Source organism: Schistocerca cancellata, chromosome 1, assembly GCF_023864275.1.
Source record: "Schistocerca cancellata isolate TAMUIC-IGC-003103 chromosome 1, iqSchCanc2.1, whole genome shotgun sequence".
Lineage (NCBI taxonomy): Eukaryota > Metazoa > Arthropoda > Insecta > Orthoptera > Acrididae > Schistocerca > Schistocerca cancellata.
Window position 1 is genome coordinate 612,365,354 of NC_064626.1, and position 25,381 is coordinate 612,390,734.

Here is a 25,381-nt window from a genome sequence, read left to right on the forward strand (position 1 = left end):
CCCGGCCGATACATTCCGATGCCTAGACCAATACTCTTATGAAGCGCTAACTTAACTAGTCGTAGTACTCACAAAATGAAATCTGGAATCTTATTTACCACATTAAAAATAAGAAGGATTAACGCACCTACGTACTGCTGGAAGTTATTGTTCCGTGCACGATCAAATACGAGTAAAATCGTACAAGTAATACAACCGGAAACAAGTCTTACCGTCGCATACGGCTCGGAACGTTACGGAAGTCAGTATGTAGAACATCAAAGGAGTTCTTTTCACAGCACAAATACTCTAATATCTCCGATAAAGAACTCTAGTGTCATTCTATTAAAATATGACGAAGTGAACTTTTATCAAATACACAGGGCGATTGTTTCCACTGTGTACAGATTGATCGATGAGAGGATACGGAACAAGAAAGGCCTAATGAACGTATGTCCGGAAAGGCATGGTTTCCATGCTAGAGACCATTTATTCAATCATACTTTGTTGCAGAAACTGCGGTGTAATACGCGATGCACCAAGCACCAACAGTTCCAGTATGCATGGTTTCCTCCTAGAGGATGTTACTGTTTCTAATGCGTTATGCCCTAGCGCCCTGTGCTGTTATGGTAAAATTGGTAGTGTTGTGTCCGATTCACTTCCCTTGTTGATTCACCTTGTAGTAAGTGCGATGTTGTACACAATGGTTCCGATTCGAATAGAGAGCTTGTCGAATTGGTGTTTACTTACGGAAAGGCAAATAGCAACGGGCGGCACGCAGCAAGGTTGTATCAGGAGACATATCCCCGCCGACAACAAACACAGCATTGAATGTTTGCAACAGTGTTTCGCCATTTGTCTGAGACAGGGTCTTTTCGGAAGCAGGAAGACATGAAGGAAGTACCCGAAATGTTCCGACACCAGACTTGGAGGAAAATGTTATTAACAATGTGGAAGGCGATCGCCGTGTCCGTAGACAGGCAACTGGCCCGCCATTACAGTGTAAGCCAGACGACCGTGTGGAACATTCTCCATGACAACTGTTGCTATCCTTATCACTTACAGCGTGTTCAGGGCTTACTAACGACAGATTTTTCACGCCGGGAGCGGTTTTGTCAGGCAACCACGATATCCTATTCACAGATGAGACCACTTTTCGCGGATTGGTATCTTCAACTTTCATAACAGTCATCTGTCGGATAGTACACACATAAAAAAAAAGTTTTGAGATGTTGACTGTGGATATTGTATCACAGACACAGGCCCTTTGACTGTTCAGAGATGTCACTAAACCCGCCCATAGATGTAAACAACCATGCATGAGCAGCGCCTGTTAGACGGGGCGGGTCCGACAGCCAATCAGTTCCAGTCATTCCACCAGGAAGGAGGTACACGGCTCGTGTTGACTGTAATTCAACCATGCCTAGAAGGTCAATACCACGGTTCGATCGCGTCCGCATTGTTACTTTGAGCCAGGAAGGGCTCTCTACAAGGGAAGTGCCCAGGCGTCTCGGAGTAAACCAAAGTGATGTTGTTCGTACATGGAGGAGATACAAAGAGACGGGAACTGTCTATGGCATGCATCGCTCAGGCCGCCCAAGGGCTACTACTGCAGTGGATGACCGCTACCTACAGATTACGGCTCGGAGGAACCCTGACAGCAACGTCACCATGTTGAATAATGCTTTTCGTGCAGCCACAGGACGTCGTGTTACGACTCAAACTGTGCGCAGCAGCCTGCATGATGCGCAACTTCACTCCCGACCTTCATGGCGAGGTCCATCTTTGCAACCACGACACCATGCAGCGCGGTACAGATGGGCCCAACAACATGCCGAATGGACCACTCAGGATTGGCATCGCGTTCTCTTCACCAATAAGTGTCGCATGTGCCTTAATCAGACAATCGTCGGAGACGTGTTTCGAGGCAATCCAGTCAGGCTCAACTCCTTAGACACACTGTCCAGCGAGTGCAGCAAGGTGGTGGTTACCTGCTCTTTTCGGGTGGCATTATGTGGGGCCGACGTCCGCCACTGGTGGTCATGGAAGACGCTGTACGATACGTGAATGCCATCTTCCGACCGATAGTGCAACCATATAGCCAGCATATTGACGAGGCATTTGTCTTCATGCACGACAATTCGCGCCCCATGGTGCACATCTTGTGAATGACTTCCTTCAGGATAACGACATCGCTCTACTAGAGTGGCCATCATGTTCTCCAGACATGAACGCTGTAAGTAGGCTGTTTATGTTTTCTTATTGGCAACGTTACATAGCGCTCTGTATGAAAATCACTGGCTGTGCTGTGTGCAGTCTGTGGCTAGTTTGCATTGTTGTCTGCCATTGTAGTGTTGGGCAGCGGCAGCTAGATGTGAACAGCGCGTAGCGTTGCGCAGTTGGAGGTGAGCCGCCAGCAGTGGTGGATGTGGGGAGAGAGATGGTCGAGTTTTGAAATTTGTTATACTGGATATTATGAACTGCTATATATATTATGACTATTAAGGTAAATACATTGTTTGTTCTCTATTAAAATCTTTCATTTACTAACTATCCCTATCAGTAGTTAGTGACTTCCGTAGTTTGAATCTTTTATTTAGCTGCCAGTAGTGGCGCTCGCTGTATTGCGGTAGTTCGAGTAACGAAGATTTTTGGTGAGGTAAGTGATTTGTGAAAGGTACAGGTTAATGTTAGTCAGGGCCATTCCTTTGTAGGGATTTCTGAAAGTCAGATTGCGTTGCGCTAAAAATATCGTGTGTCAGTTTAAGCACTGTCATGTATAAATTGTTCTAAGGGGACGTTTCATATGGCGACCCTGCCAGGATACGAACCTGGAATCTTTATGGACTGTGAGAAAATTTTAGCTTTTGACCAACATTGTATAAATAAGTGTGTGCATTTGATATCTTTGTTGTTGTAATTATGAAAAATCTTATCAAATCATTATTGGCCACTGCCCAAAACAATTTGTAAAATTTTTTGTGGGGAGCGGAGTTTTGAAATTTGTTATACTGGATATTATGAACTGCTATATATATTATGACTATTAAGGTAAATACATTGTTTGTTCTCTATTAAAATCTTTCATTTGCTAACCATCCCTATCAGTAGTTAGTGACTTCCGTTGTTTGAATCTTTTATTTAGCTGCCAGTAGTGGCGCTCGCTGTATTGCGGTAGTTCGAGTAATGAAGATTTTTGGTGAGGTAAGTGATTTGTGAAAGGTACAGGTTAATGTTAGTCAGGGCCATTCCTTTGTAGGGATTTCTGAAAGTCAGATTGCGTTGCGCTAAAAATATCGTGTGTCAGTTTAAGCACAGTCATGTATAAATTGTTCTAAGGGGACGTTTCAATGCTATCGAACACGCCTGGGATAGATTGAAAATGGCTGTTTAGGGACGACGTGACCGACCAACCACTCTGAGGGGTCTATGCCAAATCGCCGTTGAGGAGTGGGACAATCTGGGCCAACAGTGCCTTGATGATCTTGTGGATAGTATGCCACGACGAATACAGGCATGCATCAGTGCAAGAGGACCTGCTACTGGGTATTAGAGGTACCGGTGTGTACAGCAATCTGGACCACCACCTATGAAGGTCTCGCTATATGATAGCACAACTTGCAATGTGTGGTTTTCATGAGCAATAAAAAGGGCGGAAATGATGTTTATGTTGATCTCTATTCCAATTTTCTGTACAGGTTCCGGAACTCTCGGAACCGAGGTGACGCAAAACTTTTTTTGATGTGTGTATGTAGGTCCTCCATGTTATGGTGACAGTGAATCATCAGCATCGGTGCAGTGGGAACGTAAGGGCTGGGATAATTGGCGACCCTTTTTGGGACCAGTCTTCTTTCCATATCCCCGAAAAGGGCGGAAGTATCGGCGTTTCTTGCGGGTGACTTTGCCTTCCTTGCGGGTTATGTGGCTGCTAAACGATGGTGCTCCAGCTCACTTCGCCATTAACGTCCGGACGTATCTCATTTATGTCTTTCCTTGTCGATGGATTGGTACGATTGCTCCTTTCATTTACATGAGACATTGGAATCTTGTGTTATGCACACTAGAGGTGCCGTTTGAATGATGATCGAGTGCAGAAGGGGATTCAGCAAGTAATCAGACTAATAAAGTGCGAGCAGCGATGTAGTTGATGCCGGTGTGTAGCAATTTTCTGATTTTAAGGTGCGAGGATGCTTTGATTTTCAGCGATAGTTTCTTGATCCTGACTTCAGGAAAATCTCTTTAATTGCTTTGAGCATTGGAGCGTGTTGTGTTGGATGCTACAGTCGCTGCTGGAGGCACTTTAAGAGAGTCGCGCGTGGCAAGTGCACTGATGATAAGCAGGGCAGATTTCGACAGAACACGTTAAGTGGAAGCCAATTAGTGACAGTCCTGTATGGAAGATCTGCGAGGCATAATTTTGAATATGTGTGGATTGAGGAAGAAATTCCAAATTTAACGGGAGAGCGTTCTTGTTTGTTTGACTTTTGGATGTTGACAGATTAAAATGAAGATGTAAATTTACGATAAAATCGGTAATCTACGAGGAGTGGGGACACTGGATGCCGCCGACTTGGCTTTGGAAGCGTTATGAGTGACGTTTGTAGACCTAGATTAGATTAGATTAGATTTGTACTATAGATCATGAATACGACACTTCGTAATGATGTGGAACGTGTCAGGTTAATAAAAGGTGTCTATACAAGATATTACATTACACAATATTTGTAATTGTAATTTTTTTTTTTTTGACGTTGTTAGCTTTGGCGTTGAGTGTACTGAGTTCCTTCGGATGACGTCTGGCCGGGAAGCCCGACTACTGCTGCACAGATATGCCGTGGCGCCAGCGTGGGAGGGCGAGATGTGGTGCGGCGGATGTATTTATTTCTGCCCGCCGGAGCTGCTGACGTAGGCGCAGCGTGGACGAGCAGGCTCTCTCCCGGAGCCGGACGCTGCCGCCCCCGTCGCAGGGCTGCCACACGCCCTCTCAGCCCGCTCTATTTATGAACCCGGCATAACACTCCAGTAACGCCACTCACGGCGCCCTGCTATAAATCACCCCACTTTGCTAACCATTCGCTCTAAATTTCACTCGTCTTTAGCTATAGTATTTCACTATACTCTCTCTTCCTTGTCATTGAATTCGGACTTCTATTTGACCATTTGTTTTCCGAAAGTGCCCCAAGTAGGACATTTTAAAAATAAATATTCGATATCTGCGTTATACATACGCAAATGGTAACTACACTACTGGCCATTAAAATTGCTACACCACGAAGATGACGTGATACAGACGCGAAATTTAACCGACAGGAAGATGACGCGGTGATATGCAAATTATTAGCTTTTCAGAGCATTCATACAACGCTGGCGCCGGTGGCGACACCTGCAACGTACTGACATGAGGAAAGTTTCCTACCGATTTCTCATACACAAACAGCAGTTGACCGGCGTTGCCTGGTGGAACGTTGTTGTGATGCCTCGTGTAAGGAGAAGAAATGCGTACCATCACTTAGTAGCGGAAAAGCATCCGGACCAGACGAGATACCCTTAAGATTCTACAGTGATTATGCTAAAGAACTTGCCCCCTTTCTATCAGCAATTTATCGTAGATCGCTGGAAGAACGTAAAGTACCTAGCGACTGGAAGAAAGCGCAGGTCGTTCCCATTTTCAAGAAGGGTCATAAATCAGATGCGAATAATTATAGGCCTATTTCGCTTACGTCAATCTGTTGTAGAATAATGGAACATGTTTTGTGTTCTCGTATTATGACGTTCTTAGATAATACAAATCTCCTTCATCATAACCAACATGGATTCCGCAAACAGAGATCATGTGAAACTCAGCTCGCCCTATTTGCCCAAGAAATTCACAGTGCCGTAGACACTGGCGAGCAGATTGATGCCGTATTCCTGGACTTCAGGAAGGCATTTGATACGGTTCCGCACTTACGTTTAGTGAAAAAAATACGAGCTTACGGAATATCGGACCAGGTTTGTGATTGGATTCAGGATTTCCTAGAAGAAAGAACACAACATGTCATTCTTAACGGTTCAAAATCTGCAGATGTAGAGGTAATTTCGGGAGTACCGCAAGGAAGCGTGATAGGACTTTTATTGTTTACAATATACATAAATGACTTAGTTGACAACATCGGTAGCTCCGTTAGGCTATTTGCAGATGACACGGTTGTCTACAAGAAAGTAGCAACATCAGAAGACTCGTACGTACTCCAGGAAGACCTGCAGAGGATTAATGCATGGTGCGACAGCTGGCAGCTTTCCCTAAACGTAGATAAATGTAATATAATGCGCATACATAGGGGCAGAAATCCATTCCAGTAAGATTATGCCATAGGTGGTAAATCATTGGAAGCGGTAACGACCGTAAAATACTTAGGAGTTACTATCCGGAGCGATCTGAAGTGGAATGATCACATAAAACAAATAGTGGGAAAAGCAGGCGCCAGGTTGAGATTCATAGGAAGAATTCTAAGAAAATGTGACTCATCGACGAAAGAAGTAGCTTACAAAACGCTTGTTCGTCCGATTCTTGAGTATTGCTCATCAGTATGGGACCCTTACCAGGTTGGATTAATAGAAGAGATAGACATGATCCAGCGAAAAGCAGCGCGATTCGTCATGGGGACATTTAGTCAGCGCGAGAGCGTTACGGAGATGCTGAACAAGCTCCAGTGGCGGACACTTCAAGAAAGGCGTTACGCAATACGGAGAGGTTTATTATCGAAATTACGAGAGAGCACATTCCGGGAAGAGATGGGCAACATATTACTACCGCCCACATATATCTCGCGTAATGATCACAACGAAAAGATCCGAGAAATTAGAGCAAATACGGAGACTTACAAGCAGTCGTTCTTCTCACGCACAATTCGTGAATGGAACAGGGAAGGGGGGATCAGATAGTGGTACAATAAGTACCCTCCGCCACACACCGTAAGGTGGCTCTCGGAGTATAGATGTAGATGTAGATGTAGATCACGTTTCCGACTTTGATAAAGGTCGGATTGTAGCCTATCGCGATTGCGGTTTATCGTATCGCGACATTACTGCTCGCATTCGTCGAGATACAATGACGTTAGCAGAATATGGAATAGCTGGGTTCAGGAGGGTAATACGGAACGCCGTGCTGGATCCCAACGGCCTCGTGTCACTAGCAGTCGAGATGACAGGTATCTTATCCCCATGGCTGTAACGGATCGTGCAGCCACGTCTCGATCCCTGAGTCAACAGATGGGGACGTTTGCAAGACAACAACCATCTGCACGAACAGTTCGACGACGTTTGCAGCAGCATGGACTATCAGCCCGGAGATCATGGCTGCGATTACCCTTGACGCTGCATTACAGACAGGAGCGCCTGCGATGGTGTACTCAACGACCACCCTGGGTGCACGAATGGCAAAACGTTATTTTTTTCGGATGAATCCAGGTTCTGTTTACAGCATCATGATTGTTGCATCCGTGTTTGGCCACATCGCGGTGAACGCACATTGGAAGCGTGTTTTCGTCATGGCCATACTGGCGTATCAGCCTGCGTGATGGTATTGGGTGCCATTGATTACACGTCTCGGTCACCTCTTGTTCGCATTGACGGCACTTTGAACAGTGGACGTTACATTTCAGATGTGTTACGACCCGTGGCTCTACCCTTGATTCAGTCCCTGCGAAACCCTACATTTCAGCAGGATAATACACGACCGCATGTTGCAGGTCCTGTACGGTCCTTTCTGGATACAGAAAATGTTCGACTGCTGCCCTAATCAGCACATTCTCCAGATCTCTCACCAATTGAAAACGTCTGGTCAATGGTGACCGAGCAACTGGCTAGTCACAATACGCCAGTCACTACTCTTGATGACCTGTGGTATCGTGTTGAAGTTGCATGGGCGGCTGTACCTGTACACGCCATCCAAGCTCTGTTTGACTCAATGCCCAGACGTATCAAGGCCGTTATTACGGCTAGAGGTGGTTGTTCTTGGTACTGATTTCTCAGGATCTATGCACCCAAATTGCGTGAAAATGTAATCACATGTCACTTCTAGTATAATATATTTGTCCAATTAATACCCGTTTATCATCTGCATATCTTCCTGGAGTAGCAATTTTAATGGCCAGTAGTTTACATTTCATTCAGTAACCGTGAATTGTTGTTTTTCACCTTCTCCACATAGACACTAGAGAATGCGCTTTACGGTTTGTTTTTGCTCACGATCACATTCAGCCATCTGAGATCCAGTTAGTTATCATTCATCTATACTCTTCTGATCGCTAAGCTCTCCAACAGTCAATTTTTTTACTGTGTGTTCGACAATCTGTTAATGCTGTTCAGTACACTGTTTCATCAAAGTGTGATGTAGTTTCCAATTTGACAGTATTCCTCAGCATCGCCAGCAGAACATAATAAAGGCGTTGAAATGCAAGGTGAAATCAGTACCCCAGCATGGGAGTCGCCATACTACTTGGCTGACTTTGATATTGTTTTTAGCTGAACTAAAACGAGTTGTGACAAATTTAGACGTGGAAGTAACACTGTTTATTTTGGTACAAAGATGAAACTAGTCTCGTGATAAGTGGTCCCTAAGTCGTAAGCTAGATCAATAGTAAGGACCATGTGTGTTTTATAATGTTACAAAATCTGTTTTTACATATTTTGGTTTATTTAACGTGTGGTAAAAATACCGTATTAAACTCATTGACTAACCTACATTTTTTTCAGTAATGCCAATAAGCGAGTATTTTGCTAAGTAATACATATAATTTAGACGTGAAACAATTTAGTTTGAGGGTCCATTCTGCTTGCAATGTGTGACATGGATATCGAACTCTGTTTGTCAACAACCTGTTAAGTGTTACCAGTAGTGCCAATAAGCAATATAACCATATTCTTTAAAATCTTATAGAACAATTAGGTTATGACAGTAGTTACACACTTCTATTGTGCTTGAAATCTTACATTTTTGGAGAATTAATTCCATTTTGGTGCAAAGATCGAATGTTCGTTTGCGATTAGATATATGTAAATATACTTTCGTTTGCCATAAACAACCTGTGCATACGTTTTTGCATTGGAAACTGTTATGAATTTTGATAAATAATTTTTTTTTAAGATTGTATGTTGAACATATTTTCCTTTCATTTCTGTCAGCACCATAGTCTTTGCCCATGTTTGCATTTGTATTTAGAGCATTATGAACTTATGTTTGCAGGTTATCAAAATGAGTAGTTAAAGTGTTTCCACACAGCAAAAAATCTCGTCAAAATGCTGTCTTTCCTCTTTCAAACGGTTCTTGGTCAGTTTGCTTGTCTATGGTCATACTGTGTGTTTTCACATCTCATATTCTGCAGAATTTTGCTTAGATTTTTGTGATTATTTAATATTTGATTATGAAAATACAATCCATAAACATTTTAGAGTGCTTTGGCACCATAATTCCGATCGGTAAATACTGCAGGCTTCATCAAAAGTTTAGTTTTTACAAAACCTCGAGAAAGCCTACATCGAATGTCATACATAACGAAATAAGCCTGTCTGACGGACATTTGAAATTTGAAAATATCAGTGTGATACTTGACATATACATTATGTGTGTTATCTTCTTTCCCCTGAAGTGGTGCTCGATCAAATTCATTTTTGTTCAAACTCTCATTTGGCTTAGGATCACTTTAACTGCATCCTTCCAATAGCTGTCTGTAATTCAGATTGAATATTTATTTGTGTGATTGCCTGCTTAGCATAGTGATTAAGACAACATGTATTTTGTGTATTTGTATGCTTGGTCTGATTCGTTTTGGTCCATCACCTGATTTAGGCTTTTAAACGAAATGTCAGCTACCTGCTTCAGATGTAATTTTAGGCACTTGCATTTTGTAACAATTTACATGTGAAAATAGTATTGAAGCACTTAATTTGAGAATCCACAAATATATCTTGTCAGATGTGTGTGTGTGTGGAGAGTGAAGTAACATTGCGACACTTACCATAGAGACAACATTTTTTGTGTTGCTCGCATCCTTGTGCAGACATTTAAGATATTGAATTTATATTGTGTTTTCTAGAATAATTTAGCTGTGAAAAATGTTTGATTATACTTTACATCAATCATGGCAGAGAGATCGAACTATGGAAGTTCACAAGTGCTGGTTAACATCTAAGTTCATGGCATAAGCATTTTGTGTGTGTGTGTGTGTGTGTGTGTGTGTGTGAGTGAGTGTGCGCGTGTTTGCGCGTGTGTGTGTGTTACTGATGATGACGTAGATGTGGAAATATTGCAAATTACACCATTTACGTAATATTTTGGATAAACACTTCTAGAAACTGTGGAACAGGGTGCAAAAAATTCTAGTTGTTTGTATACTCGTACTTTGGAATACAAATATCAGACTGTCCGGATGTTATTGAACATAATTCAAATTTCAGATCATTTGTATACTTTTGAAAAAGGTGCAAAAAATTTAGATTGTCAGGATATTTTTTTAACTGGGCACATATTTCCGATAGTTTGGATTTCTAGCACAAGTGATCTAATTCTACCTCCTTGGAGTTTTTAATTATTTTTTCATTTCCTGCCATCATGCATTTCTGAATTTACTGCCAGTGCCAAAGTTGGCATAGCTATACTACTTTCTCTCACACTGAAACCAACACGTTTCACTCTAAATTGCCTGAAGTGTAGAAGACGACGACAGACCATGCAGTTTGTCAAATTTGTAAAGTGTTGCTAGCGCCGATAATCCACTTGAATTTATGATGCCCTTCTACTGTTAATTATTATTTTGTAAAGCAATGTACCACAGACCTTCCCGAGATGAGGTGGCTTGCAGACCTCAGCTATATAGCAGTACTGCAGGTGCAGCCTAAACGGATGGGCGTATGTGGAGAGGCCAGACTACCCTATAGTTGCTGAAGAGAGGCAGCAGCGTTTTCAGTAGTTGCAAGCCCAACAGTCTGAATATGCGATAGTTCTGGCATTGTAACGTTAGCCAATGTGACCTTCCCGTCGGTACTGCGAATGGCTGAAAGACATGAGAAACTCCAGTCGTTCTTTTCTCCCGGGTATGCAGCTGTACTGAATGGTTAAATGATGATTGCACCACTTAGGCAAAATATTTTGATGCTAAAATAGTCTTTTTTCGGATTTCCAGGCAGAGGCTATTCAGGATGGCGTTATCAATAAAACAAAACCAACACACAAGTCGGAGTGTGAGAAGTTATATCCCTTAATCGAATAATTAGGTTAGAGAGGACAAAAAGGGAAATGGATAGGTTGAAATTAGGTACAACTGGAATTAATGAAGTTTGGTGGTATGAAGAACAGGACTTCTTGTCAGGTTCGTACAGGGTTATAAATACAGATCAACAGGGATGATGCAGGAGTGAGTCCAATAATTAATAAGAAAATAGGAATGGGGATAAGTTACTAGTAATAGTACTGTCTTCGCATTACAACAGACAAGATAGAAGCAAAGCTAACACCTGTCGCAGTAGTACAAGTTTATGTGTCAACTAGCTCCGCAGATGATGAAGAGACTGAAGAATGTATGATGAGACAAATGAAATTATTCACATAGTTCAGGAGACGAAAGTTTTTAACTGTGATAGACTGGAATTCGATAGTAGCTAAAGAAAGAGAATGAAAAGTGTTGGAACAGCAAGTGAAGGGAAAGGAAAGAAAGAGTAAGTTACCTAGTAAAATTTTACACAAAATATAACACAATAATCATTAACACTTGGTTTAAGAATTACGTAAGAAGATTGTATATGTGGAAGAGAGCTGGTAACACTCGAAGGTTTCAGATTGATTATGTAATGGTAAAGCAGAGAATTCGAAACCAGATTTTGAATTGTAAGACATTTCGGGGGGCAGATGCGGACTCTGAGCGTAATTTACTAGTGATAAATTTCAGATTAAAACTGAATAAATTGAAAAAATAAGAAAGTATGGAGATGGGTCGTGCGTAAACCGAATGAACCACAGGTTGTTGAGATTTTCGGAGAGAACATAGGCGACGAGTGCAATAGAATGGATAGCTTTGATAGATGGAGTAGTGAAGGCAACACAGGATCAAAAGGTAACAAGCTAAGGCCTAGCAACAGTTCTTGGATAACACAGGAGACATTAAAACTTCCTGGCAGATTAAAACTGTGTGCCGGACCGAGATTCGAAATCGGGACCTTTTCCTTGCGCGAGCAAGTGCTCTACCAACTGAGCTACACAAGCACGACTCATGTCCTGTCCTCACAGCTTCATTTCTGTCAGTACCTCGTCTCCTATCTTCCAAACTTCAACAAAAGCTCTTCTGCTGGCAGAACTGAAGCTGTGAGGACGGGTCGTGAGTCGTGCTTGGGTAGCTCAGTTGGTAGAGCACTTGCCCGCATAAGGCAAAGGTCCCGAGTTCGAGTCTCGGTTCGGCACACAGTTTTAATCTGCCAGGAAGTTTCATATCAGCGCACATTCCGCTGCAGAGTGAAAATCTCATTCCGGAAACAAGAGAAATTAATTTTCGCAGAGAAAAGGAGAAAATATAAAAATCCCTAAATAAAGCAGGTGAAAGGGAATACAGATGTCTAAAAATTTTATTGAGACAAAATACAAAGTGGCCAAGCAGGAATGGCTACAGAACAAATACAAGCCTTTAGGGGCACTCATAACTACGGGAAAGTAGAATAAAAGAGATGTCTGTAGGAAAGAGAAGCATCCGTATGAATATCAAGCCAATGGCAAGCCACTAGTAAGCAAAGAAAGGAAAACTGAAAAGTGGGAGGAATATGTAGAAGGGCTGTGCAAGGGAAATTAACTGGAAGGCAATATTATACAAAGGGAAGAGAAAGTAGATGAAGATGAGATGGGCGACACGATACTGCGAGAAGAATATGTTAGAGCACTGAAAGACCTAAATCGAAATAACGCTCTTGGAGTAGACGACATTCTCTCAGAATTATGGAGATATGACCAAACCAGTCCACATGATGCGCAAGATATGTTAGACAGGCGAATTATCATCAGACTTCAAGAAGAAGGTATTAATTCCAAATGCAAAGAAGACAGGCGCTGACAGGTATGGTTGTTACTGGAAATATTAGCGCAACATCAGTTTAATAAGTCACGACTGCAATATGCAGATATGAATTTTTTATAGAAAAATGGAAAAACTGGTGGAAGCCGATCTCGGGAAAAATCAGTTCGGGTTCGGAAGAAATGTATGAAGGCGTGAAGCAATTTGCTCCTACAATTTATTTTAGAAGATAGACATAACAAAGACTAATCTACTTTTATAACATTTGTAGATATATAGTAAGCTTTTGACAGTGATGACTGAAGCACGCTCTTTGAAATTATGAAGGTAGAGGGAAAAATACAGGAAGCAAAAGGTTATTTACATTTTGTACAGAAACCAGACGGCAGTAAATAGAATCGAAAGACATGAAAGGGAAGCAGTGGTTGAAAAGGCAGCGAGACAGATCTGTTGCTATCCCCATTGTTATTCAGTATATATATTGAGAAAGCACTAAAGAAAGCCAAGTAGCAATTTGGAAGAGGAATTAAAGTTCAGAAAGAAGAAATAAAAACATCGTGATTTGCCCTTGACACTGAAATTCTTTCAGAGACAGAGCAATTGAACGGAATGGACAGTGTCCTGAAATTATAAAAATGAACACCAACAAGAGTAAACCAATGGTAATGGAACATAACCAACTAAGAAGATGAGGTTGAGTGAATTAGACTAGGAAATGAGACAATAAAAGTAGTAGATTGTTTTGCTACTTGGGTATTAAAGTAACTGATGATGGCCGAAGTAGAAAGATATGAAATGTAGATTGGTTACAGCAAGAAAACAGGAAATTATTAACATATAATATCAATGTAAATGTTAAGAAGTCTTTTCTGAAGGTATTTGTCTGGAGTGTAGCCTTTTATGGAAGTGAAACGTGGACAATAAGCACTGCAGACAAGAAGAGAATAGAAGCTTCCGAATTGTGCTGCTACAGAAGGATACAGTAGATTAAATAGGTAGATAGAATGGAAAATGACAAGTTACTGAATAGAGTTGAGGACAAAAGAAATTTGCGGCATAAGTCGACCAAAAGATGGGATCGGTTGATACAACACATTATGAGGAATCAAGGAATCAGCATTCCGGTAAGGGAGGAAAGTTTGGGGAGGGGAGGGGGACAAAAATTGTAGAGGGAGATCAAGGGATGAAAATAGTAACCATGTTGAAATGGGTGTAAGTTGCAGTAGCTATTAGGAGATGAAGAGGCTTGCAGATGGTACACTGGCGTGGAGAGCTGCATCAGACCAGTTTTCGGACTGAAGACAACAACAGCAGCAGCAGCAACAAAGCAACTATCACCAGGAAGGTTTCGCGGGAAGGTCAGTGGGTTATTATTAATATAAGTATAATTTTATTATAAATCGATATAAAATATGACTATATTAATTTTGTTACAGTTGACAACAGTAACTATCGAGATATTCAGATCCACCAGTATCTTCGCTAGAGGATTACAGTCGAAGCTTGCTATTGTACTGATTACATTGTCGAATCTGTTCTAATTAAGTCCGTTACAATCACACTGTGTAGGAAGTTGTCTCACATAGAAATTCTTATATGCATACAAGGGTTTGAAAAGTCGTATAAATGGAAAGAAATTAAACAGCCTGCCATGAATAAAATTTATCTGCATATGAACATAGCACCATGACTGGCAGTTTACTCAAACACACTTGCACATTTATCTAGCACTTGTCTCGTGAACACATGTTATAAAATCGCAGAAATTGTCTCTAGACTCAATACTTTATAATACCGTGTCTAGATATTTTTCAACATATTAAGTGCCTCATATGAATATGACATTTACAATTACAAAAATTTGTTGTACAAACATATGAAAAGTAATCGATCCTTCTTTCACATACTTCTTCTCTTTACAGCCGTAGCAACGACAATACTGCGCCATAGTTGTTAGAATAACTTAAACGTGGGGAAACGTATATAAAACAAGGCGAATACCTGTAATATCCAAGTTACGCGATTACCGCATATTATAGGCAGACAGCGGTCGCCCCAAAATCATGTGATTAGCCCGGTTTGATGTTGTAACCATGAGTAGTAGGCTACGGTCATTCCATGTTGTTGTTGTTGTGGTCTTCAGTCCTGAGACTGGTTTGATGCAGCTCTCCATGCTACTCTATCCTGTGCAAGCTTCTTCATCTCCCAGTACCTACTGCAACCTACATCCTTCTGAATCTGCTTAGTGTATTCATCTCTTGGTCTCCCCCTACGATTTTTACCCTCCACGCTGCCCTCCAATACTAAATTGGTGATCCCTTGATGCCTCAGAACATGTCCTACCAACCGATCCCTTCTTCTGGTCAAGTTGTGCCACAAACTTCTCTTCTCCCCAGTCCTATTCAATACTTCCTCATTAGCTATGTGATCTACCCATCTAATCTTCAGCATTTTTCTGTAGCGCCACATTTCGAAAGCTTCTATTCTCTTCTTGTCCAAACTATTTACCGTCCATGTTTCACTTCCATACATGGCTACACTCCATACAAATACTTTCAGAAATGACTTCCTGACACTTAAATCTATACTCGATGTTAACAAATTTCTCTTCTTCAGAAACGCTTTCCTTGCCATTGCCAGCCTACATTTTATATCCTCTCTACTTCGACCATCATCACTTATTTTGCTCCCCAAATACTCTCAACATCACCCGACTTAATTCGACTACATTCCGTCATCCTCGTTTTGCGTTTGTTGATGTTCATTTTATATCCTCCCTTCAAGACACCATCCATTCCGTTCAACTGCTCTTCCAAGTCCTTTGCTGTCTCTGACAGAATTACAATGTCATCGGCGAACCTCAAAGTTTTTATTTCTTCTCCATGGATTTTAATACCTACTCCGAATTTTTCTTTTGTTTCCTTTACGGTCATTCCATAGATATATGTATATTCTATGTTTTCTGTCTACCTCTGAAGATCACGACAGGATATATTGCGTCAGGATCCTCAAGGTTCCCCCCAAGAATTTCGGGTGGGTCTGCGAGTGCTCCTTGAACCAACGACCGAGTTCATTTCCTGCCCGTAATGACTTTACTGACGCAACCACAGCAATGTTACAGAATCCCGCGCAATGTGTTTGTACTTTTTATAGAGCAAACTTCATTTTCTTCAACATGATTGTTGTTTTGGAAGAACTATAAACAGATTTTTTCGAACCAACATTTTCTGTCTGCCTGGATATCAAAGATGTCTTGGAGTGGTAAAAAGATATTTACGACAAAATCAACTAAAACCGTTTTCTTGTGAGGGATGCAGTTTATATCGTCTGCTTACGATCTATGTGCTATGAGGTTTACAGTGTGCAAAACCACAAGTACTTTTAACTTTATCTATTATGTTTCGTACTCTCATTTTACAGTATTGACCAAACATGTTTCGGCATCTGATTGCCACCTTGAATCGATTATTGAAGTTATTCTAATTAAGTAATTACAAATAAATAAATTGGCCCATTGCGTATCGAATTCACAAAAGCCGAAAGTCGTTTTCACCTTGTCCCTCATATGTTGTCACTCTTGCCCAAGCTATACGACACGTGAATTATGCAGCTTACTATCTACAACAGCATAAAATATTCGCATTAGATAACCAAATTTTGTAATTATCTGACACTGCAGCTATTCTCCGCCTGTTACAAGTGACAGGCTGATTAATTGAAAGCTAATATAATTGTACTTTGCTTCTACAAGTGCCATAGTAAGTAAAGAAATGGAAAGAATGCAGACCGTACTTGAAAACGATAAACTGTAGATCTAATTTGTTTATGTTTCACCCACCCTATAGCTTCCCCATAAATAAATGGTTACTTACTGACAGTATCACAGAGTCATCGAAACTTGTTTTGGTCACAAAATAATTAAATTACAATTTGCAAGTGGCAGCGCTGCAGAAGTGTTCCACTACAATGCGTGTTTGCGATATGTTTGTTATGTAGTATTAAATATCAGAAATTGTAACATGACCATCGCAAACGTTTGTTGTAAAAATAACAGCGAAGATATAAACAGGAACCTGACAAGGGTTAGTTGTCTATTGTTCCCTTGAAGAAATAAACTTAGTAACTGACGTTTAACTCAAGACTAAATCGGTATGTGAAAAAGCCTCCTCTTAAAATATAATCTCACAAAATTGACAATACTGAAGATATCAGTAGATGAATTCACTTTTTTTAAATTTTTGATGTCAGGTGTTGGTTTGCCCCCTCAAAACTATTCCGACATAACCGGATTATCTTGATTAACGCCGATCTAGGAGTTGCATTTTATAGTTTCATAGTTTCAGTAAGGTATAATTCTTTGAATTGTTCGACTTTTTTCTTAACATTCGTTTGTTTCCATTATTATATAGCACCACTGGCTCAAAATAATCGTCTCCTGTTAAGCCATAGCAGCAAAAATAGTTCCATTACTGAGTAATATCTTTCATATTTAGACTCATTCTGGTTAATATAGAAAACAAAATAAAAAGTTAAGTGTTTCAAATAAAGTTCTTAATGACTGATTGAACAGTCCGAGGGTGTACTGCCGGTCCATAGTGTCCAACGGGCACAATATTTCGGTGACTTAGCATGTCGCTATCGTCAGGTGCGCTGACGATAGAGAAACTGAAGAATCACTTCTTAATTATTTCCACAAGAAGTTTAATATTTCAGCTAGATTTTTTAGACCTGAATGAATTCACCTCTGCTTTTGTATCACACGATTAACTATGCGCTCTGTGGAAATGTTTTCTGTTAGGGTTATAAGTTCAAATAGTGCAAGCCGGAAGTTCAGTACATCACCTTACGGTTGACGGTGAAATGCATTACAATTCAGAGAAAATTCTAATACGTGGTTTGATTTCACCATCCTTTAAACAAGAGATGTTAAAACATTGGCACGTCGGACATTGGATTACCATGTGCCATCTAAGAAATTGGATGCAGTGAAGATTGTTGTACCTTGGAACACTTTTAGACTTCCTGCTCTAGCCAGATTTTAATAGAAGTTTAACCACTTTGCTATGCACATGACAGCATTCACTTTTCGTGTGCAGCAGTATTTTTCGGAAATTACATAAATTGCTCCATAAAAGCAAGGTTTATTTCCAAATGTGGAAAAGTGTTCAAGACATAACGCAGTCATGTACTTGGGACAAATATTATATTGAAATACAAAAGTGTTGCAATTGAGAAGATTTTGACAGCACCATACACATTATTTCATAGTTTATTTGTTTCATTATTGCTCCACAACACATCAGTAATTAGTAAGTGCAATGATATTACGTGGGAGTATTATGGAAGACCAGGTAGAAGTTAAAACATTTTTAAGTAGGAGCTACTGAAAACTAATACTAATTTCCGTTTTCTAGGCACGCAAAATTGTTAAGACATTGAAGAAATGCAGTTCATTTTCTAAAGCCACATGTTCCACAGCAGAAGACTTCCGTTTCCAGGTGCAGGATGGTGAACGGTCGACGTTGTTTGGTTTAACTGTCCATATTTTATATAACTAGTTTTAAAAATATATGACTTTTTTCTCGCCATAAAATTCTATACCTGAAGAATTAATGATATCTTCTAAATAGCTTAAATATATTATACAGAAGTGTGGAGAACTAAAATATTTGCAAATGGGGCGAAAAACAGGATTCGTGCCTCACAACAGCAAAAATGTAGAAAATGTCGGAAAATCTCGGAAACTACTTCTGGCGGTCTCTTGTGCTCATTCCAGCAAGTGATTCTAAAACCGGTCACTAGACTGAAATATCAGCTAAGAAACATCACGTGCTCCTGGGTACAGCCTGACGGTACTACACTCCCCCCTTTATAGAGCCCATGCTCTGTGAAGCAAAAAAGGAACAATGTGGGCACAACCAATTAAGAGTAATGTGGTAGAGAAGATAAGTATTTAGTGCGTGTGGTTAGAAATGAAGTTCTCCAATAACTAAAAAGCAGATGCACCTTCGTCAGCTCAACATCGTCGCCTGTTTCGATTATGGTAGTTATGAGAACATCGAGACTGAAAGGAAATTTCCAGATTCTACATCCAGGAGAAAAACTGCTCAACGATTCATTCGACTGTTTTGTATTGTTTTCCACAAAACACAGGCACACAACTGTGGAGAAAATCTAAGATTTCTATCTGTCCTCACAAGATTCAGTCTCCATGTATATTCTTTCAAAATATATTAAGTGTAATAATTCTTTCTTTACTAATGTAATAATGACTTCTTTTGGATAAAGAATATATTTTTTCAAAAATCAATTTTTAGGAAAATGGGGTGCTTCAAGTACGTCTGTGAAATTGATATTTAGTTTGTGTTTAGCGCCTGAGACATAATTACTAGAAAATGTATACAATGGTATGTTTCCATTATCCTTTATCGGCAATATGTAATAAAGTTAGTAGCTAAATACATAAAAAAAAGTAACAGAACTTGTGAGTAGACTGATGGAGGCCTTACCAGTTACAGGTACTCGTCAATAGAACTAATCAGAATTCGCTCTTTATATTTTGTCATCATTTTTTCCATTTAATCTAGATGATTTATTTATTCTGTCAGTGGCGTTTGGAGAACTTCTCTCCTGTGAACTATCAGAGAGACCACTGTGTAGAGGTTAATTAGCATTCTGGAGAAAAGGAGGCACGGCATTGTTCAACATGCCTGTGAAAAGTTATAGTTTGGTGGAAATAGAACAGGTCGGTAATTCCTGTCGCATTTATTGCGTCCCACACTCGTGTTTTCAGATCTTTCAGGGGCTCTTGAAGTAACAGATGAGGATTTTTCGAAGTCCAGTGTCGATCTGCAACTTCACGCACATCGATAAATTCAGCCGTTCTTCACTTTAAGTTTAAACTGTGAGACATTACATTTCGGGATACATTTTTTGGCCTAGATATACACTGTTCCTTTTTTGGATTGTATTAAACGTTTAAAAATTTCGTCAACGCTTCATTGTTTGGGATGTGGCCAGCTTTAGCGAGTCTGGGAATGCAGCAATAGATCTACATTAAAGGTGGTAAACTTTTTCGTTATGGCCTCCTTCTCTTCTTTCCCATGTCAGGTACTAGTTTCGACTAAATAATATGTTCTTTCCGTGGAGCCGTGAGGAGTAACAATCTAGTTTCCAATGTTCTAACTTTTTCTTTAAGTAGTGCAGTTGTATCATTTGAGATGCCGCTTCTGTGGGTAAATGTTGCTGCGTTGGTTGATTTCCTCGTGGTGTCCTCCTGCTCTGCCGGACGGTGTGGCCGAGCGGTTCTAGGCGCTTCAGAATGGAACCGCGCGACCGCTACGGTCGCAGGTTCGAATCCTGCCTCGGGCATGGATGTGCGTGATGTCCTTAGGTTAGTTAGGTTTCAATGGTTCTAAGTTCTAGGGGACTGATGACCTCAGATGTTAAGTCCCATAGTGCTCAGAGCCATTTGAACCATTTGAACCTCCTGCTCTGAACGGAAGCTAACGGTACTTATGTCATCCGATTTTTCAGGTGCGCTAGGTACCTGATGAACCTATAAAATCTTTCAATCGAAAGCACATGGACTGAACATAATTTGCATTGTATGATAGAGCTAAAGGAGAAATTCTGGAAGAAAACAACTGAAAAATGCCCATTTGGATGTTCTACTCATAACGAACTCAGTGAAAACAAACAGACTGCGTGTTTTCCAGCCAAGTTACGAGGCAAAGCAAAAAAAGAGAACATATGAAAAGAAGGCGTTGTTGATTGTTATTATAGTGACAACTGCTGTAATTTGTAAAGTGTCCATCAGTCAAACCACAAGCTATGTATTTTTTATACGTGTTTAGCTACAGACTTTGTTTCAAACTGCTGATTATCGATAACGTAAGCATACCAGCGTCTATCTCTTCTGATCGTTGTGTCTTACACACCACATGCAGGCGAAGTGTTTTCACAGACGTTGCAGAAGTAACCGAAATTTTTTCTACCGCTTCTACGTATCCGAATGCACTCAAAACGCCCGCTTAGAAGTGTTACTCGTAGTTAGTATTCGGAAGTGATCACCATCTACAGAGACAATACTGCATGTTATTGAGACTTCTTTGTGACTGAAAAGTGTGCTATCAGTAACTTTATAACGTGATAGCAAACAAATAACACATTACACTTCAAGTGAAAGATTGCCAAAGACTGCTACTTGCTTGGGCGAGTGAAGCTCCGGTCAGCAGAATGTATGAGAGCCTGCAGTTGCAGCAGCCAGGCGTTGGAGTTGGGGCCACCCCAACACTGATCCTACTGGACGCTGCTCAAACTGCCACCGACGCCGACGCCGACGCCGACGCCGACGCGCCCCTGAAAGAGTGGAGAGGGGCGCCGGGAGGGGCGGCAGGCGGAACGAAACTGGGACACCGACTCACCTCCTGCCGGCCTTCGGAAAGCGAGCGTCGGGACGCTGCAAATGCTCACCGTGACCCAATACGCAATCGGGTCCGACGTGGGTCAGTTGTTCTGCAGGGTACGTCCGTATTTTTACGAAAAAAATGGTTCGTGCTCGTGTCTTCGGTACCAAAGGACTCGGGTTCGATTCCCGGTATCTCCTCAACACTTTTTTTATGAGATAAGGAGATCTGGAATGGGGTCTACTCAGGCTCGTGAGGCCAACTGAGGAGCTGCTTGAATAAAGAAACAGCGGCACCATTAGGATTCATCTACTGGCAATAACGGTTGGAGAGATTGGCGACATTCTTATGACATGTCCACGAGCATAGATCGTTCCTCGTACTGCCTTACAGGCAGCAGTCGGCCAATCGGGACAATTCGTCACTTCACCTTGTAGTGTCCCTTTTGCAATATTCACCATTATCGAGGTGAAATATAAATAAAAATGACTGTATGTGACTCAAAATGAACTGCAAACATCGATTTATCTGCGATAGGTAATAACACTAACTGTAAAAATATACAATATAGATCGATAAATGCAGAAAAGACATTATTTTTATTGTATGAGATTATAATGTGTAAGTAATTAAAAGAAGTATTATTATCTTTGAAAGAGTATAAAACACAATGCAATGCTCATTCGTCTGTCTAGTCTGTTTTGTTCTGTTCGTTCTGGTGTTAGCTGGAATAAGGTACGCAAGCTATTGTGCTGCGCTAGCATTTGTTTCTGTCGTAACGTAATTGCAAATATTTAATGGTGTAAACTGTGTCCTAGTAAGAATATGTTAGTATAAAGTGATCTCCGTGTGTTATTTCAAGAAACTACGCCACATTTATCTTTTGAAAAGAATATTTAATGAAAATTATTTAGCATGTTTCCAGCTGCTGCGGAGCGAGTAAGAGTGATCTCTCACTGTTAACAAATAGCCGCCATTACGTGGTACATTTAAAAATATTTTTTCACAGCACAATGTCTGATAGCCGGAGCGGAAGAAATTATGTAAAAATATTCAGTGAGATTAATTGAAGGAATCCAGTGAAATAATTTTATTAAACCTTGTCTATTTTCTGTGATAGTAATAATTTCAGATCAATGAACAGGAGCTGAGTAATACTACGCTATTGCATTTACAGTAATTTGTAGGGAGCCTGGCGCTCGATAAAATCAGATATAATACGTAATTGGCAACGTACAAAACTCATTATTTTGCTTGTTATATCTCTTTTGTATTTTTTTGAAAGCTAAACGTAAAAACTAACTACACTAAAAATCAGTAAGAGATCACGATAAATCAAAGGACAAACAAATTTACTAGGAGGGTGTTTCCTCTAAAATATATTAGTTACACTTTTTTTTAAGAGATCTAATAATCTCTGAGGATGTCTGCCGCAGCTGGAGACGAAACGTTAGGGAAAAAGTTTACATATCGATCACGGCCTGTCAGCTAGAAAGTTTGAAGTGAAGATAACAGAACCATTTCAGATCTGAACTACCTCCCCCCCCCCGCCCCCCCCCCCCCAAAGACCAATGGTTAAAAGCCTCATTGGACCTTTGGTGCGCTCGACGCCTTGCATCATTTGAAGAAATGCGCATAACATTAAATGTTGCGAGCACTGACATACAGGTGGCGACGAAATTGTGATCAGTAGTCCAACGTTATGTCTTAGATTTAAATCAAATTATATAGTGTGCTGAAAGTGCACTAGTAGCGCTGGCTCACATGTCCACCACAGATAAGTGATAGCCATAAACTGGTAGAGCAGTTGAGGGCACCTGTGGCGAATAGCGCTTTGTCTGTTGCGACAAACAAAGTCACACACACACACACATACGCGACCGAATCTTTTAAATGGTAATCTTTCGTGCTCTGTCGATACAATAACGGTGACATGCAGTATCACCCAGAAGTAAATTTCTGAAATCCTATCAAGCTGATAATTTCTAAACTTACTTTCTTAACCACATGTTAAATTTTACTAACCTCTCCTAACCCAGGTTATTAAATGAATAGCTGTAACGTTGCTTCCTGAGCATATTTCATTGTTTCTTCATTGACGTGAGACGTGATGTAATGCCATTCTCGACATCTCTGTTAATCGCTGCTGTAAAATGTGATGAATAGAAACATTAGGATGAAACTTCCAAAACAGGTTTATACTATTGTACCGGAAGACGACTGGGGATATCATTCAAAGATCTGTTTGGCTAGGTTGGTACTGGACCAATCTAAAAGGCAAATTATGTATTTCGACGCTGGCGACACTGTCAGTTGATGTTTTGTTTACTCTATGACAAGCATCAAATGGCTTTGAGCACTATGAGACTTAACAGCTGAGGTCATCAGTCCCCTAGAACACAGAACTACTTAAACCTAACTAACCTAGGGACATCACACACATCCATGCCCGAGGCAGGATTCGAACCTGCGACCGTAGCGATCGCGCGGTTCCAGACTGTAGCGCCTGGAACCACTCGGTCACCCCGGCCGGCGACAAGCATCAGATGTGATCCTAAATTTGCATACTTCCAACGTTAATTGCCAATCTAAGTTGTGTTGTTTTAATTTACGTACATGGTAAGTAGATTTACAACTCTGTTTCATTAACCAAATGTTCAGTTTTAAAGTATACATTAATCTACTTTCATTTCGCTTCATTGAAAATGCATGGTTGTGTTTTCGGATTCTGTAAGGTGAACAGAAACGGTAATCGTCAGTGTTTGTTAAGAAGAAAACCAAGAATTTGACGGAAATGAAGAACCGCTTGGCACTGTTCTCAACCCACAAAATAATGCTGTGATTAAGCGTATAGAAAAAGTAAGCAATTACCTGGATTGTACGTATGTAAAATGTGTTATTTAGAAGCAAAGGTTATGATGGTGTTTGCTTGAAAAAATTTTTCCGGTTAAACATGTTCATTTTAATAGATAGAGAGTCATTTTTATTTCAAAGACATGTTGTTCGAAAGCTCTTCGTTGCTTCTGAGGGTACGGCTTGTAGGTATCGTATCTAAACACAATGTCAGCAACGTAATGTATTAACAAACAAACCACATTCATTCAGTTTAATGTTACAAGAAAGTAATTAGAGATATAACAATTTTTCTTTGGAAAAGAGAAAGAAACCACAATACATGCAATACGATAAATTTTGTTTCTGATTCTTCGAGACCCAAAACAGATTTGCACGTGTCCCTATTCACGTCCAACAACAATGAATAGGAAAAAAATTATGAGCTTCATTCGTATTTGTGGGATGAATGAGAACACCAAGAATTCATTTTTTTATGTTGTAAAAGCATGTGCTAGCTCTCAAACCTAATTATAAGTTTAAAGTTAAGTACAAGACCAATAATTTCATATAATATTGAATTTCACATTTCTTTTTAAACTAATTATTATTTCTTTTAAAGCTGAAAACTGTTTCTATTTACCCCAATTTACGTTTTTTTTCTTTTTTTTTTGAAAAATCCACTTTTGTCACTGGAGGGCAGAGTCCTTTTCTTTTCTTTTTTTTTTTTTTAAAGAGCAGGTGTCTTCCAGCTCTCCGTTCCTCTTGTTCCACCTAATATGAGTTATAAAAAGGTTCTTTTCAAAGGACACAACTGATTTCCTGTCCTCAGAATTGTTCAATTTGAGCCCTGTTGAGCCTCTAAGGATTTCATCACGAAGAAGACGTTAGACCATAATCTTCCTACTTTCTCCTCCTGACACTCTGTCTTTGAAACGTCTGGATTGACGGAACATTAATCCGCAAGCTTTCCTCCTATTTTTTCCCTCGCATACTATTATTCTGTGGCTACAAAAGTTCACGGGCTTGTAGAACGCGACAAATATTCTTCGATAATTTATTTTTTGATGTAGTAACAGATAATATCTTTCAATCACGATCAGTCAAAAGTGATTAACAATTCTGTTA

At 40.4% G+C, this 25,381-nt stretch overlaps 1 protein-coding gene across 6 annotated transcripts in view; it reads right to left on the reverse strand.

Moving 5' to 3' along the window:
- Positions 1 to 25,381, reverse strand: part of LOC126182750 (golgin subfamily A member 6-like protein 22) — a 352,202-nt gene that overhangs the window by 291,726 nt on the left and 35,095 nt on the right. The window contains exon 1 of one of the 6 annotated variants that reach the window (XM_049924878.1): positions 21,224 to 21,353. The exons of the other annotated variants lie outside the window; for them this stretch is intronic. The gene's annotated coding sequence lies outside the window, so the exon portion shown is untranslated. Of the gene's footprint in view, positions 1 to 21,223; positions 21,354 to 25,381 lie in introns of those variants that run through there. 6 annotated transcript variants of the gene reach the window in all.